The sequence below is a fragment of the Dermacentor andersoni genome, chromosome 11, assembly GCF_023375885.2.
Source record: "Dermacentor andersoni chromosome 11, qqDerAnde1_hic_scaffold, whole genome shotgun sequence".
Lineage (NCBI taxonomy): Eukaryota > Metazoa > Arthropoda > Arachnida > Ixodida > Ixodidae > Dermacentor > Dermacentor andersoni.
The window spans coordinates 92,338,108-92,352,874 of NC_092824.1; positions in this window are offsets into that span (position 1 = coordinate 92,338,108).

Here is a 14,767-nt window from a genome sequence, read left to right on the forward strand (position 1 = left end):
AATTCCGCACCAGCAACATTTCGCGTGGCTGCTATGCTAAGTGCCTTGCACTCACTCTTTTATTTTCTTCTGCCTGCTCGTGAAGTGGGCGTATCAACCGTTAGACAAAAGCAATACAGTTGCCAGTCCAGTGCAGCACGCTACTTAATTTCACGTCGATGCGCTGAAAAAAATTAATTGGTTCCTATCACACTGTATAACTTCGGCCGTATCCTCGTACTTAAACGTTGCTTTTGCTGCAGTAGCAGGCGAGTTAGTCGGCACTGATAACGCGGCTTGTTTTAACGTTGGCTGCCATTTTGCCATTCGTTGGTACTTGTCATTGAGCGCAAAAGCATTCACCTGCTTTCGTGAATAACTTTAGCTTGTGCCATTAGGCCAGATTTTCGAAGATGCCACAATTTGACTGATAGTATGCTGGCTACTCGTGCATGCAGAGGGCTTCCCCGTGGCTCATGGTTCGAACAATGGGGGGACGAACAGCCGGGCCAAGTTCCGCTTCCCAAGAGACAAGGTGAGCACAATCCTTTCTATTGATTAGATGTGAAGTAATCACGCTGAATGAACTTATTTGGCAGTAGCTATGCGGCATGTACCGCTTCGCTGTCAAACGCGTTCCTTTCCCTGTTCGCGAAATCTACGCGTACCAACCTTTAGAAAAGTGCATTACAGCTGCCAGTTAAGTGCAGAACGGCGCCGAATTCGATGTTGGCGCAATGAAAACATAACCTCTTCGTTATACATTCGGAAACGCAATTCAAAACTTCCTAAAAGAGCATTTAAGGACTATTTCCAGTATCTTTACGTTTTGTCATGTTTCTGTGCCCGCGCCATCGGTGGAAAACTCGCCCAACCAGGGATACGCCGTGAACCAAAAACTGCGGAGAAAAATAATTTTTTTTTGCACATCCAAGGCACACGTTAGAATCTAGCTGAAGCTTATACCACTAACGGCGACGCGTACAGTTTAATGCCACCCTATGCAATGAGTAAATTCATACAATGTTTGTGCACAACTTTCAATTCGTGCAATTTTTACACTCGTGCTCTACACCATTCAGAAGCTATTCCTAAATGCAACGCCGAATTGGGTGGATGCGCAGTGTGACCCATCTGCGAAGCGATGTCACGAGGATGAATGCCGTCCGTGATGCTTGTCGAGGGAAGAGTACTGATCACTGGTGTGTGCATTGAGAAGTCGGATGCATTTGTATTCAAACGTATTCGGAGCATATTCGATGTAGTAGTAATCTTGAAAGATAGCGCGGTCCAGCAGCTCCGCTTAGACCGTCACAGGCGACCATGTGCAGTCGCGAGCTTTTTGAGCGTGAACATGGGAGCGCGTGGTTTCCCGTACTGCTAGCGCACTTGGGCGCCGAAAAGCGCACCGCATAAGCCATGCGTCATTGCGTCACGCAAGCAAGTCCGTGTCGTCTACTGCCCGCGTACCGCAATGAAGGAGGCGTAAGCTTAAAGAGAGGTAACAATGTTGAACTTGCAATTACGTTCCGCACGATGTATGAATAAGCATTAAACTGTTACCTTTTGCCGACATTCCCAAAACCATTTGTTCTGCAGCTAGGTTGTTGCCACGCATGCGTGTAATATTTGTGGGCGTATTATAACAGTAAGCTGCTGTTTCGAAGATAGCTGGGACATAGTCAAACCTTCGCTCAGCGGGCTATTCTCAGCGCTCCATCTGCATCCTGGTGCACAGGCCGCATTTCTGCTGCCCCAGATAGGCGTCGACCAAGTACAACGACGGACGAAGAGGACACGCTTGTGGTAGTTGCAATCACGGAGAAACTGTTTCAGTCCGCGAGAGAAGTTCGGCATCTGCTGGATGTGGACGCTTCGGTTGTTACTATACGGAGACGTTTCTGGAACGTTGGACATCGAAGTTCTGTGGCTGCGCCAAGTCCTGTCTTCACAAGCTTTGAACGAGGCGTTCTGTGTGCAACTTGCCGAAGCGTACGCCTCGTGGACTTCCGATGACTGGGGTCGAGTAATCTTCTCGGACGAGTCAACTTTTTCAACACGTCCAAACCAACGCGTGCGAGTGCGGCAAGCAAGAGGGACACGGTAAGAATTCTTTTTTCCGACCGGTCTTTATCTTGTGTGAAGGCCTAAATTTGATATGCTTTCCATGCAGTTACGAGCCAGCCAATGTGCAGGTAGTCGCCACGAGCCGACGCACCTGCGTGGACGTGTGGGGCGCGGTGTTCGAGGCACGGTCTCGGACCTGCACCCCCCATCGAGGGCGCTCTTACTTCGCAGCTCTACTGTAGCGAAATCTTGGACGACAGCCTCCTCCCTTACGCCCACACCGCTTTCCCCGATGCTGATTTTGTGCTCCAGCATAACCATGCACCGGTGCACACTGCGATGATTGTGAAAGAGCACCTAGAAACTGGTAGTCGAACTGCACTCCTGGCCGGCCAAGGGCGCCGACGAGAACATCTGGAAAATATCTGGGGGCGCATAAGAGCAGCCATGTTGCGACAGCCGGTTTCTTCGGCGACTCTGGACGAGTTGTGGGTAGCTGTTTGCCAAGAGTGCGAGAATCTTAGAGCAAGTAACCTTGTGATTGCCCTGTACTCTTCGATACCGTCTGGAAAGGCAGAAGTTGTTGCTGAGGAAGGAGATGAGAAAATACTATAAAGAAAACAAGCAACAAATAAATGCAATTTACATCTGTCGCTTCTCAAAGTGTTTCAACATTTCTTGAAAAGTGCGCAAAATAAAAGTTTGGATGTTCGTGTGTCGTTGCTTTTTTCTGCATTGTGTGACTAAAGGAATCCCGGAGAAAAGAAAAAAAATAACGGGGTAACGATTTTCTGGTAATTAGGGAGGAAGCAGGAATAGACAAAAAGACAGGGAGCTTAGCGTTAGGTTAATTCTAAGGAGTAGGAATACACAATTTCAACTGGAAGCATACCAATTTTGTTTAGTCATAACTCGGTCACCGCCGAGGGAAAAACAGCTAGCAAACTACAAATGTGCGCTCTGGTGACGATGTTCTTGAAAGGAACATGCCGCACAAGGGCACGAATATGCTGAAACACCGGATAACTGCGTTCGTAGTGCGGAAAGCAACTTGCTCCCATGTTCGCGCCCAAAAAGATGGCGACTGTACAGGTGGGTCTACATTTAAAGGGAATACGCGAGCGCGTTGCTAATGTTCCGCGCAGCGCCCTGCACAGGAAAGCGGCGAAAACCATGCGGGAAATGACGCAAAATCAGTACATGCCGCGCGTCGTCTGCTACCGAAATGCCCCTTCGCTTTTCTTGCACGAAGTCGCCCTGCACTGCGATCCCGTCAAGACTTTACGCGGCTCAGTGCTTAACGGATAAACACTTCGTGTACTGCGACGCGTGACACACAGAAAGCACAAAAATACTCACTTCGACTGCAGTGGTGTAGAATGCGAATAAGCAGCAGCAGCAGCAGAGCGATGTTTCATACAGTATTTTTGGAGAAGCCAGACGACGTCGCTATGCTGCGTCTGGAGTGAGCATTCCGCAGACGGCAATGTTTAGAACATCGTCGGCTACCGCAAATTCTCAGTTTGCTTGTATACGTTAGCGCCTATACCTCACTTGCGTTTCGGTAGAGCAAGGTATAACGTGTCTGATTAAAAAAATGCTAGCTGTGTACGGCGTTACCTATCTTCGAGCAACTCGACAGACTGAGCACGACGTAGGCAGACATCACTGAAACATGCCGTGCACAGCGGTGCCGAAAAGAAACAAGTGCAACTCGTTTCGCTGAGTCATGTGCCATGCTCCATCCACGAAACGAAGGCGTTTCGATTCTGTCGCGCGATAACGTTCGAACGCGAAGCTTCCTACAATAAAACGTGGCTTGGCGTCGCAGAGACTGTTCTGAAAGCTCGATTATTTTCATGCCCTTACCGTCCAGACTGCTGGCAAGTCGAGCGCAACTTTTATCCTTCGTCAGGTTCATCGCAACCGCGGCTCGAGAGGTGAGGGCGAACGCGGCGCACTGGCGAAGCGAAGGGGTGATGCGGAAGCAGACGACGTGCGGAATGGGCCGTTTCGCGCGTGCGCTGGGTTTTCACCGCTTCCTGTGCCTGACGCTGCGTTGAGCATGAGCCAAGCTCTCGCATCTACACTCCAACAGTGCACCCACCTGTGCCCTCCGCTGTTGCTGCTGCGTGCTTACGTGCGTGAGTGCCTTTGAACAACGATCTTATCAGTATGGCAAAGAACAATTACCTTGCGTTTGTTAATAAACGTTAATGTTACTGATACTTAATCGGGGTTTGACGAACTGTACTTTTACCTTGCATTTCAGTCTTGTATTACTTGCGGGGCTATGCATACTGTTCATTCATTGCTTTTTTTCCAACCCCCTTTGTAATGTCTGTAAAAGGACCTTTAGGTTACATGAATAATAGAGAAAAACTATCATTTATGCGCGCACGGCCAGTGGTTCGGGAGCAGCGTCTAGGGCGATGACTCGCAGGCAATCACGCTGGGTCTGTGACAGTATACGGAGTATATGGCGGAAAGCGTTTCTCGCCTTGTGCTAAGATTGCTGTCTGGTGCTGTACAGAATAGTTAAAGGTTTCTTGTCGTCATAAGCTTTCACCGTGTTTCTCACATACGCGTGCGATGTGTTTTTTTTCTTTTTCATTGGTGCCGAGAACGAACGGCCCGAGATCGGCATGCTCGTGTCGTGCACGCATCTGTCGGGCAAAGGCGATGCTGGCCTTTCGTGCGTCATCACCGGGTCAGGCGTGGGAGCCAGCACGGTGGCCGGCTGTGCGAGTCAGGCCAGCAAGGTGAGCGCATCAAAGACTTGACGTGTTGCGTCGTAATCTTTCCATTGCCTTTCGCTCTTCCAATTCCCTGTAAAACGATTTCACACACACCGTACTCTAGGAAGGTTAGTCGTTTTATTAGTCGCATAAACTGCTGTGAACATTCGCTGACCATCTGAATTAAAAAGCACGTTATAACGCGGCCGCAGGCAAACACGAAGGCATCTCTCTTGATGAGCGCGGACATTCGCTGTGTGGGTTCTAATTATTGAAGTTGCTATTCCTTATGAACTTCACTCAGTTTGCGGTTTCGTTGCCTGGTTACTGGTTTGATTATCCGAACCTAAACTGTTCCACGCCGACTTGGTTCACTGTGTAGACCGTGGTCTAATAAGTAGAACGGGCTGCCGTACTGTGGGAACAGGGTTTGATACCATTCTTCAGACAAACTTGGGTAATGTTTATGGGATGGTACGCGCCGCTTCTCAATGGACGTTTTTCGCACCATGCTCGGTTAGTGTCTACGTTCTGCTCATTAACTTAGTGTGTTCGTTCTGCTCACTGGTGCGACAGCAGTCGCACCAGTGACAGGGCCTACGCGTAGAAGTGTATCAGGTCAAAATAGCACGAGTGAAAATGTGGCTTTCACTTTTTGGGATAATGAAACAAGAAATGATTTTTTCGTTAGAGCGGTTTATATGATCGACAAATTTCTTGATGTCATACAATACTGGGCTCTATTACCCGCAACTTGATTGCGGTCCTATCACTTCAAAGCTGTTGTTGAAAACGTTACGGCTTCGACTCATCGGTAATACAGTACTGATACAGAGTTAAGCAACAATGGACGGATACAAGGGAATCAAGCCAAAAAAGCGCCGTCTTCTGACAGATAAACTCAATAATAGGGGAAATATAATGCTATGTTATCCCTTCCGAGATACTATAACTCCTTATGCAAGAGCCGTGCCGTGCTCGCGCACGGCTAAACCAACCGGTATATCGCCTGCTCGAGTATTTGTCGCTTTAGTTATTTATTGCCTAAACCGACCAACTCGATTCATCTGGTTACCCATTGCAGCTCACAGTCAGCCCCAAGGGAAAAAATGCAGCCGTATTCCCCATGAGCCTACTTATGTCCTCTTCCGGCGATTTTCATAACCCTTAACGTGCGCCTGATGATTCAATCCTATGCCTGCCAACCTTGTACCAGCCAATTCTTTGCAGTCCTCGATTGCTCTTCATTTTCCTCGGCACCCATTATGAAACTCTAATGCGCCTCCTTTTATCGGCTCTCTGCATTACACGGCCTGCTCAGCTACATCTTTTCTCCTTAATGTCAACTGGAATATCGGCCACCCCTGTTTGCTCTCTAGTCCACATCGCTATCTTCCTGCCTCTGACCGTTACTCATTACATTTTTCCTCTAAATGTTATTTCTTAGTCCGCAAGTGTATGCTGCATATATTGGTACCCCTATAATACAATTATTGTACACTCTACAAGTTAAGTGGCAAGCTGCCAATTGTGATTTCGTAATACGTACTGTATTATGAAATCGTACTGTATTCTAATAGCAATCGCTACATCACCATCATTTAACATAGCGTTCGATAACGAAAACCTGCCCTGACACTACTATTTCAGCAATCTATTCTAACATACGTTGCTTCCTTTCCAAATGTGACGTTGTATCGTATCTGGTTTTATCATCTGGATGTAACTTGGTGACACTTACTGAAACCTAGCTAACCGCTGACCTATCCGACGAGGAGGTCATGGATGAGCTACCCGGTTATACCCTGCTCCGTTGTTCACAACCCAAGTGACCTTGAAATATTATGGCTACTCTTTCGTGCGACCCCGCTAACTATTTTACATGGCGTTTGCTAACACCCCCCCCCCCCCCCCTTTTGCGAACAGACACTAGCTTTACTGGCAAGCTCAACTGCGTCCTAGATGTACTAAGGAAAAATACACTAACGCTCAGATTTTGCTCTTCGGATACTTTAATTTCCCTAATATCAATTAGGATAGCTATCCAGCTTCGTCACATAGTAGAACTGAAAATGATTTCCTCGAAGTCTGTTTTAATTTCAACTTAACCCAGCTAGTTTTAGAACCAACACGCGTAGTGAAGGACTCGGCCAGGATTTTAGATCTCCTAGCTAACAATCCCTCTAGCCGATCTTTGATATCTTATCTCCGGGAAATTATCGACCTTAACGTAATCCACACTGTCGTTAACTTTACCTTCCCAAGACGAGAATCATGGAATAAAATAATACGCTAATATGACAAAGGCAACTACGAGGCCCGTTAACAACGAATTTAAGTCCTTCTACCCAATTTTTAGCTCTGAATTCCACAACCGCACACTTCAAGCAAATTGGCTGATCTTCCGCAAAAATCACTGACCTTGCTATTAACCGCACTCCAATTATTTCAGTATAAATTAACAGCAATAAACCTTGGTTAACAAAAAAAATAAACTTTAGAAAACAAGAAAAATCGATATTTTCGTTCGGCAAAGCAAAACTATTGTGTTGTGCCCTGGGACAAATATTACGAGGCAGAGAAAGCTTATCTCTCAGCTATACGCCGCGAAAAGCACTCCTTTTTCCATGACATGTGGCCTCGTGTACTAAGCAGTAACCCCCAGAAATCCTGCCAATTTATAAACCCCAAGCCACTAGATGCCATCATTGTCGCCCGCCATAACAATATAGTAATCTCCGAACAAGAGTGTGCCGATGCACTTAACCACGCGTTTTCATCGGTATTCATCACTGAACCTGATACTCCGTTGCCTATGCCACCTTTACCTGTACATTCTGTTATGTCACCCATCGAATTCACTGAACATGGCATAACGGCAATAATTGAATGGCTAAAACACTCATCGTCATCAGGGGCGGATGGCATCAACTGAATTGTTAAAAAATACTAAACACATCTGCGCAGCGTACATCAGATTAATCCTTTCACAGCCTTTATCCTCCTGTAGCATCCCCGTCGCCTAGAAGAAAGGGAAGGTTGTTCCAATCTACAAGTCAGGTAATAAAAACTCACCCCTTAACTACCGACCGATTGCCCTAACCAGCGTACCCTGCAAGATAATGAACTTCATTTTTACGCAAATTATGCACTTCCTTGACACTAACAACGTCTTTCATCCATGCCAACATGGTTTCTTTAAAGATGTGTCGTGCGAAACGCAACTTGCTATGTTCGTCCATGACTTACAAATTAATCTCGATGCTAACACCCAAATCGATGTCTGGGTTATTGAATTTCTCACTAACCGATCAGTCAGTGCATGTCAATAATTACACTTCCGCGCCCCTCCCTGTAACATCTGGCGTCCCACAAGGTAGCGTTCTAGGCCCCTACGTTTTCTTATTTATATTAACAACGTTCCTCTTCATGTTTCCTCTGAAATCCGTGTGTTCGCTGACAATTGTGTCATCTAACGCCTAATTGCTAACGACTCTGACCACAGTACATAACGAAATGACCTTAACAAAGCGCAAGACTGTTGCGACGACTGGTTAATGACCCTTAACCCCAATAAATGTAATGTGCTTCACTCGCACCCATCAGCATTATACTCACCGTATAATATTACTAATACTATTAGAAAATAATGGACAGATTTAAATACTTCGGCGTCACCCTTTCATACGACTTAGACTGCTCTCCTCATGTAACGCGCGTTACTGCGTCCGCGTAACCAAATATTGGGATTCCTAAAACGTCATCTGCGTCCTGCACCGCATCACGTTATACTACTAGCATTCAAGACGCTCCCACGTCCGAAACTTGAATACGCATCCCCCATCCGTCACCACATCAAACTTGCCTTATCAATGCACTGGAAAGAATTCAGAATCGTGCGGCAAGATTCATTCATTCTTCGTATTCTTATAACACCAGCGTATCACTACGAAAAGCACGGTCCGCCTTAAACACGCTATCATCCCAGCGTCGCATGATTCGTTAATCCTTTTTCATAAGTTTTATCACAGCTCGCTTCATCATGCACCATATGTGTTGGCCTCACCCATAGAGTTTCTAAATAATTACCCTAGAGGGAAATGTGGCACTATAGCACTATAGTGCCCACGGGGGCTCTCATGAGCGTTGCCTCAACCTACATGGGAATGATGGGAAGTACATGCTTCGGATTGACTTCGATCTTTAGACTAGCAGCGTTTGTTTGCGGCGCAGTAAACGAAGCTGTGCTTAAATATTATCGCGTAGAATCTAATTTTATTTCTGAAATGTCTTACACACAACACGTTACATAAACTTTGTGTGACTTTGAGATTGAAGCACAGTTTACTGTGGTTTACACTAGGCCACACCAGGGTATGCATTCTTGTGCAATTCTATTCCCTATATAACGCCGGAGAATAATTATTTATTTATTTTTTACAACAGCAATAACAACCGTACATGTACTTATATAACAATACTCAAGTATTTATGGAAATAAAAATTTTTTATTGTGAGAAAGTGTTGCGCCTTCGAGAGCAATGCTACAAGTGTCGTCTGCTACGACAGCTGCTCGCTGCGAACGCGGGACGTTTCTCGCAGACGACAGGCAGTTGCGAACTCTCTCGCTCTTTCGAAAGGCTGCGTCGTCTGTCACGATTGCTGAACGTCTTCAAGTACTTTTAAGCACGTCTGCTGCACTGCTAGCAGGGATGCTTGAGGCCTCCTACAAGTATGCTTCATGTTATTCTATGTTGACGTACCGCTTCCGAATTGTTACGGCGTGGCTTTGCACTTACCCACTTTGCGACACTAGACTACAGCCTGGAAGCAGCAACATTTCCTACCACAAGTAAGTTTGTGTTCTCAAAGTCCTAAAACACGCATTTCAAAGAGCACATAAACGAGCAATGCGTAATGAAGCCCTCAATAACATTTGATTGTCAAGCCACTAGAAGTACAACTGTCTGTCTTGCACCAGTAGTGCCTTCTTTTTATTATTCTGAAGATTCGTAAAGGACGTAACGCTACAGCGCCAACTTGACACACTTAACAAACCAAGGTCCAAGCGGTCAAAACATGTTCTTTCAACGTTTACGAGGCCGTCGCTTTCTCGTCAGACCCCACACCGCGACACAAACATCGTTCCATCCGCTGGCCCAGCGCGCTATCGCCACTTCGAGCAACAGAACAAAGGCAGGGAGCTTTCCGTTGCACTGTCCCATTGCAGGTTATAGCAGTTGCGCTTAGAGCGAAACCAAAAGTGCCAAAATATACTTGTATATTAGTTTGCCAGTCAACAGAATGCCAATCCGAAGCCTGTACTTCCCTTCATTCCCATCATGGTTGAACAATCGCAGCGCCAGATTTCACTCTAGTTATACTAATATAAAACTATGACCCCACCCCATCGCCGTTCCCTGCGTATAGGGCATGCCTTGCTAGTAACCCATCCACGCAGCAATACTACAACCTTCTCTGCATCTTTAGTTTGCCGATCATCAACCGACTGGAACGACCTGCCCCGTCACGTAGCCGAACTCACTTGTTCATCGACGTTTACTGATAAGCTTAATACTAATATTGTTCATGGAACTCATGTGGCCACTAATTAGAATAAACAACATTTGTAAACCCCGCCACTTATGTAATACCCCAGTGAGGGGTCTTTAAAGAAATAAAAGTGAAGTATGATGGCGAACCGATTTCATTTTCCTGTTAATTTGCTTGCCATGATCAGTCACCTTAGCTAGGATATGAAACATTACCTAAATGTTATGCATATTATTCTCCAATGTTACTTGTAAACTCTGTCGACTCAGTCATATAATAACAGTTGCATTTACGTTACTTACGAATTTCCATGATCGAAAAATGATTTACAATGTAAGGATGCGCACGTTATAATTAAGGCACCAATACTGTGGTAGGGTTATAACCAACAATTCAACCTTCTAGCAAAACTCATTACAAGCACCGCAGTGCTGATGTGACATGAACGGAAGGTGAATTCTGACAGTCGGCAGTCAGTCATTAGGCATCACGAAGACAAATCTGCACGCTGCGTTAAGCAGAGCTCGAATGAGCAGAATCCAAATGGCAGAGAATATGCTGTTGGCGTCAATCTTCCAGACATACAGCCCTCGCCATAAGTTGAAGGAAACTCGTATGTTGCATATTCATAATCAAATAAGATGAGAGAGATAATTGAGGTAAAAGACTATGGCGGTTGGGTTTGCAGGTCAGCAGGTCAGCAGGTCTTCCGTTGTCTACCGTCAGGAATAGCGGAATCATGGCCTAGGCTCTTCTGCACAATCTACTGTGGTGCCCTGTGGTTTGGCTTTCTCCCTCAGATAAGACGCAGTACTTATGTTCTCCTTTGCACGAATGATTCATTTGTTGGGAGGTTGCGCTTTGTTTGTGTGCTTTGCATGCGTTTGTCTCTCTTTTTTTGTTGTATGCAACCTAGAGTGTTTCTGGCGATGCGCCGAGCTCGCTATCATTGAGTCCGGTGCCGAATCTCTCAATATCTCGCGCAAGAGAAACTATCTCCGTGAATGATAGCCGCAGAATATCCGCCTATGTTTACGAAACGTCGAAAACATAAAAATAAAGGCATACTTCTAATAGCGGGCACAAGCGGGTATAGTTGTCCTGCCGTTTGATTTATTTGGACCTGACGCAATCATAGGCGAGGGAAACACCAATAGAAGTGTCGATGTGTTTCCCTCCCACACAGAAATTTATTTATTTATTAGTATTACCCTCAGGGCCAGAGGCATTACAGAGGGGAGTGGAACATAAAAAAAGACACTATACAGGTTTTTCTTCTGGTAATACAATGTTAGCTGAAACGTGAAGCAACAAAAATTCAAGCAATTGACCGATAACAAATATAATTACATAGTTGGTTAGTTACATTGCAATACACTTGTGTTTAAAACATTATTAAATTTGGAATATTGAACAGTGGACGTGACTGCTCCAGGAAGGTGGTTCCAGTCCTGTGAGGTGCGGGGTACAAATGATTGATAACATGTTTGAGTTAAGCACGACATTATTCCCACCTTTTGTGCATGATCGAAACGAGGGGAAATGTATGATGGAGGAAGAATAAGGTCGTTGTGTAGGGCGGGACTGTATTATATCTTGTGGAAGAGACATAGGCGGGAAAACTTGCGGCGGCAGGCGAGTGACGCAAGCTGTAGGGACTCTTTCATTAAAGTGATACTGGCCGTACGACTGTAGTTTCCTAGAATGAAGCGGACAGAGTTATTTTGGACAAGCTCGAGGGCAGAGGTTAATATAGCAGTGCTGGGGTCCCAGATTGAAGAGGCATATTCGAGTTTACTTCGGACTAAAGATTTGTAAAGGAGGAGTTTTAAAGAAACAGGAGCAGATGAAAAATTGCGCCGGAGGTAACCTAACGAGCGGTTTGCATTGCTAATTATTTTGCTAATATGAGGAGACCAGGAAAGAGAGGAAGTTATGTGCACACCCAAGTAGCAATAGGATGTTACGAATTCGAGAGCGGAATTCTCGAGCAAGTAGGAAATGGGGCAAGAAGTTGTACGGGAGATGCGTAATACCTTACATTTTGTAGTGTTGAGTTCCATCAGCCAGACTTTACACCAGTTAGATATACAGTTGATATCGTTTTGAAGGATCGTAACATCATTTTGGTCAATAATTTCTCGGAAGACTACGCAATCGTCGGCGAATAAGTGAATGTTAGAGGTCACGCATTGCGGCAAGTCATTAATATAAATGAGAAACAGGAGAGGGCCGAGCACTGAGCCTTGGGGCACGCCAGAATGAACTGGCTTCAACGGGGAATTATAAGTGTTAGCAGACACGAATTGTGAGCGTCCGGTTAGAAAATATTCGATCCAGGAGAGAAGTTTCCTATCAATGTTCAATTTGCTTAATTTAAAGAGAAGTAAACTGTGGCAAACTTTTTCAAAGGCTTTTGCGAAATCTAGGAAGACACAGTCAGCTATAGAACGACGATCGAGAATTGTATGTAGCTTGTGTGTAAAGGAAGCTAACTGTGTTTCGCAGGAAAGAGATCGGCGGAAACCATGTTGAGCCTTCTAAAAGAACGAGTTGGCATCAAGGAAATTAACAATGTTTGTGTAAAGAACATGTTCGAGGATTTTACACGGGATACTAGTTAGTGAAATCGGGCGATAGTTTAGGGGTGAATTTTTACTTCCAGATTTATGAACTGGAACCACCTTGCCGACTTTCCAGTCGGATGGCAGTGTGGATTCATCAAGTGACTGTTGGAATATTTTGGATAGCATAATACTAGAATATATTTTGGTACTCTTTAAGAATTTCGCATTGATAAGGTCAATTCCTGGGCTTGAGGACACTTTCAATGATTCGATATTTTTTTCGATGCCAAGGGGTTGTATAATTACTGGATCCATTGTTAGAGAGTCAAAACGCTGCACGTTGGGAAGTGTTGTAGACGAGGCTATAACAAAATTACGGCAAAATGCATCATTTAATACCACAGAGCAGTCGGCAACTGGAATCGCATCACCAGAAGAGTCGAGTAACGTGATTTCGCTATTACGGTCGGGGTGAATCGTTCGCCAAAACTTTTTTGGGTCATTACTGAGCATAGCTGGCAGAGTATTTTGTAGGAAATTATTACGAGAACATTTCAGTGCGGTGACAAGCATTATTCGCGTTCACATATGCATCCCATCGCTGCTCGGAGGGAGAATGCTTGGCAGAGCGATAGAGCCGCTTTTTTTTGTTACGAAGTCGTTTTAAATTCGAGTTATACCAAAGTGCTGTTGTATGCGAAGAAATAGTGCGCATAGGTACGTGCTTGTCGATTAGTTCATGTACTTTTCTTGTAAACATATTCCAGTTAGTTTCGGTAGTACGGCTTTCAAAATCATCTAAGAAAACGTTGAGAAACGTAGACAGTTCGTTATTAATAGCTTCAAAGTTGGCTTTACTGTAATTACGAAGGGACTTTTTGACTCTCCGGTTTATTGGCTGACAATATTTTACTTCAAAACAGAGCGTTAAATGATCGCTAATACCTGGCAGATACGATAAATCAGAGACCATATCAGGACAGTTCGTTAGTATAAGGTCAAGCGTATTTGCCGTATTGTGCGATAGCCTAGTAGGTTGGGAGACAAGCTGATAAAGAGAAAATACCGAGCAAAGATTAATAAAGTCAAAGCTTTCTGATGAAAACGGTTTCAAAGCCGGGGGCTCAGTAGACCAGGAAATGTTGGGAAAGTTGAAGTCTCCCAGGAGAAAAATGAAAGCGTTAGGATGACGTGCAATAACAGTATCAATGGCATCATGTAAATGGGCAGCAAAATTTGAGCAATTGTTGGGTAGACGATAGCAAACCCCAAACACAAAGCTTTTATGGCAGACGTAAGCGTGCGCCCATACAATTTCTAGGTTAGTTTGAACAGGAATATAGGAAGACGGAATATCTCGCGAAATAGCCAACATAACACCGCCTCCTACACGTGATTCACGGTCACAGCGATAAATGCTGAAGCTAGGTGCGTCATGAAATATTTCGTTGTCAGTAGTGTTTGGGTGAAGCCAGGTTTCAGTGAGCGCAATGATAGATGAATTACACGTGTCAACAACTGATTCAAGTGACTCACGCTTAATAAGTACGCTTCTGACATTTGCCAAAAGTACAGACACACTGGGTGCCGGCAACAAACCACCACGTCCCCTCGCGCTTACCTATGATGATGTTTCACCAGTCAAGTTTGGCGCTGAAGGTCGCGATACACTGTTAGTTGAATCACCAGAAACGGGCGGGTTTAGCTCTTTAATGCTGCCGCCGGCTGCGTCGTACACGTAGCGTTTATTGTGGACAATGAGCTTGTTGTGCCGCAGCTGGAAGTTCGGTGACCCGGGTAAACCTTTGGCGAATTCAACCAGCTTTCTTCTAGCATGGCGAGTGGCGGCGGAAAAGTCTTCGG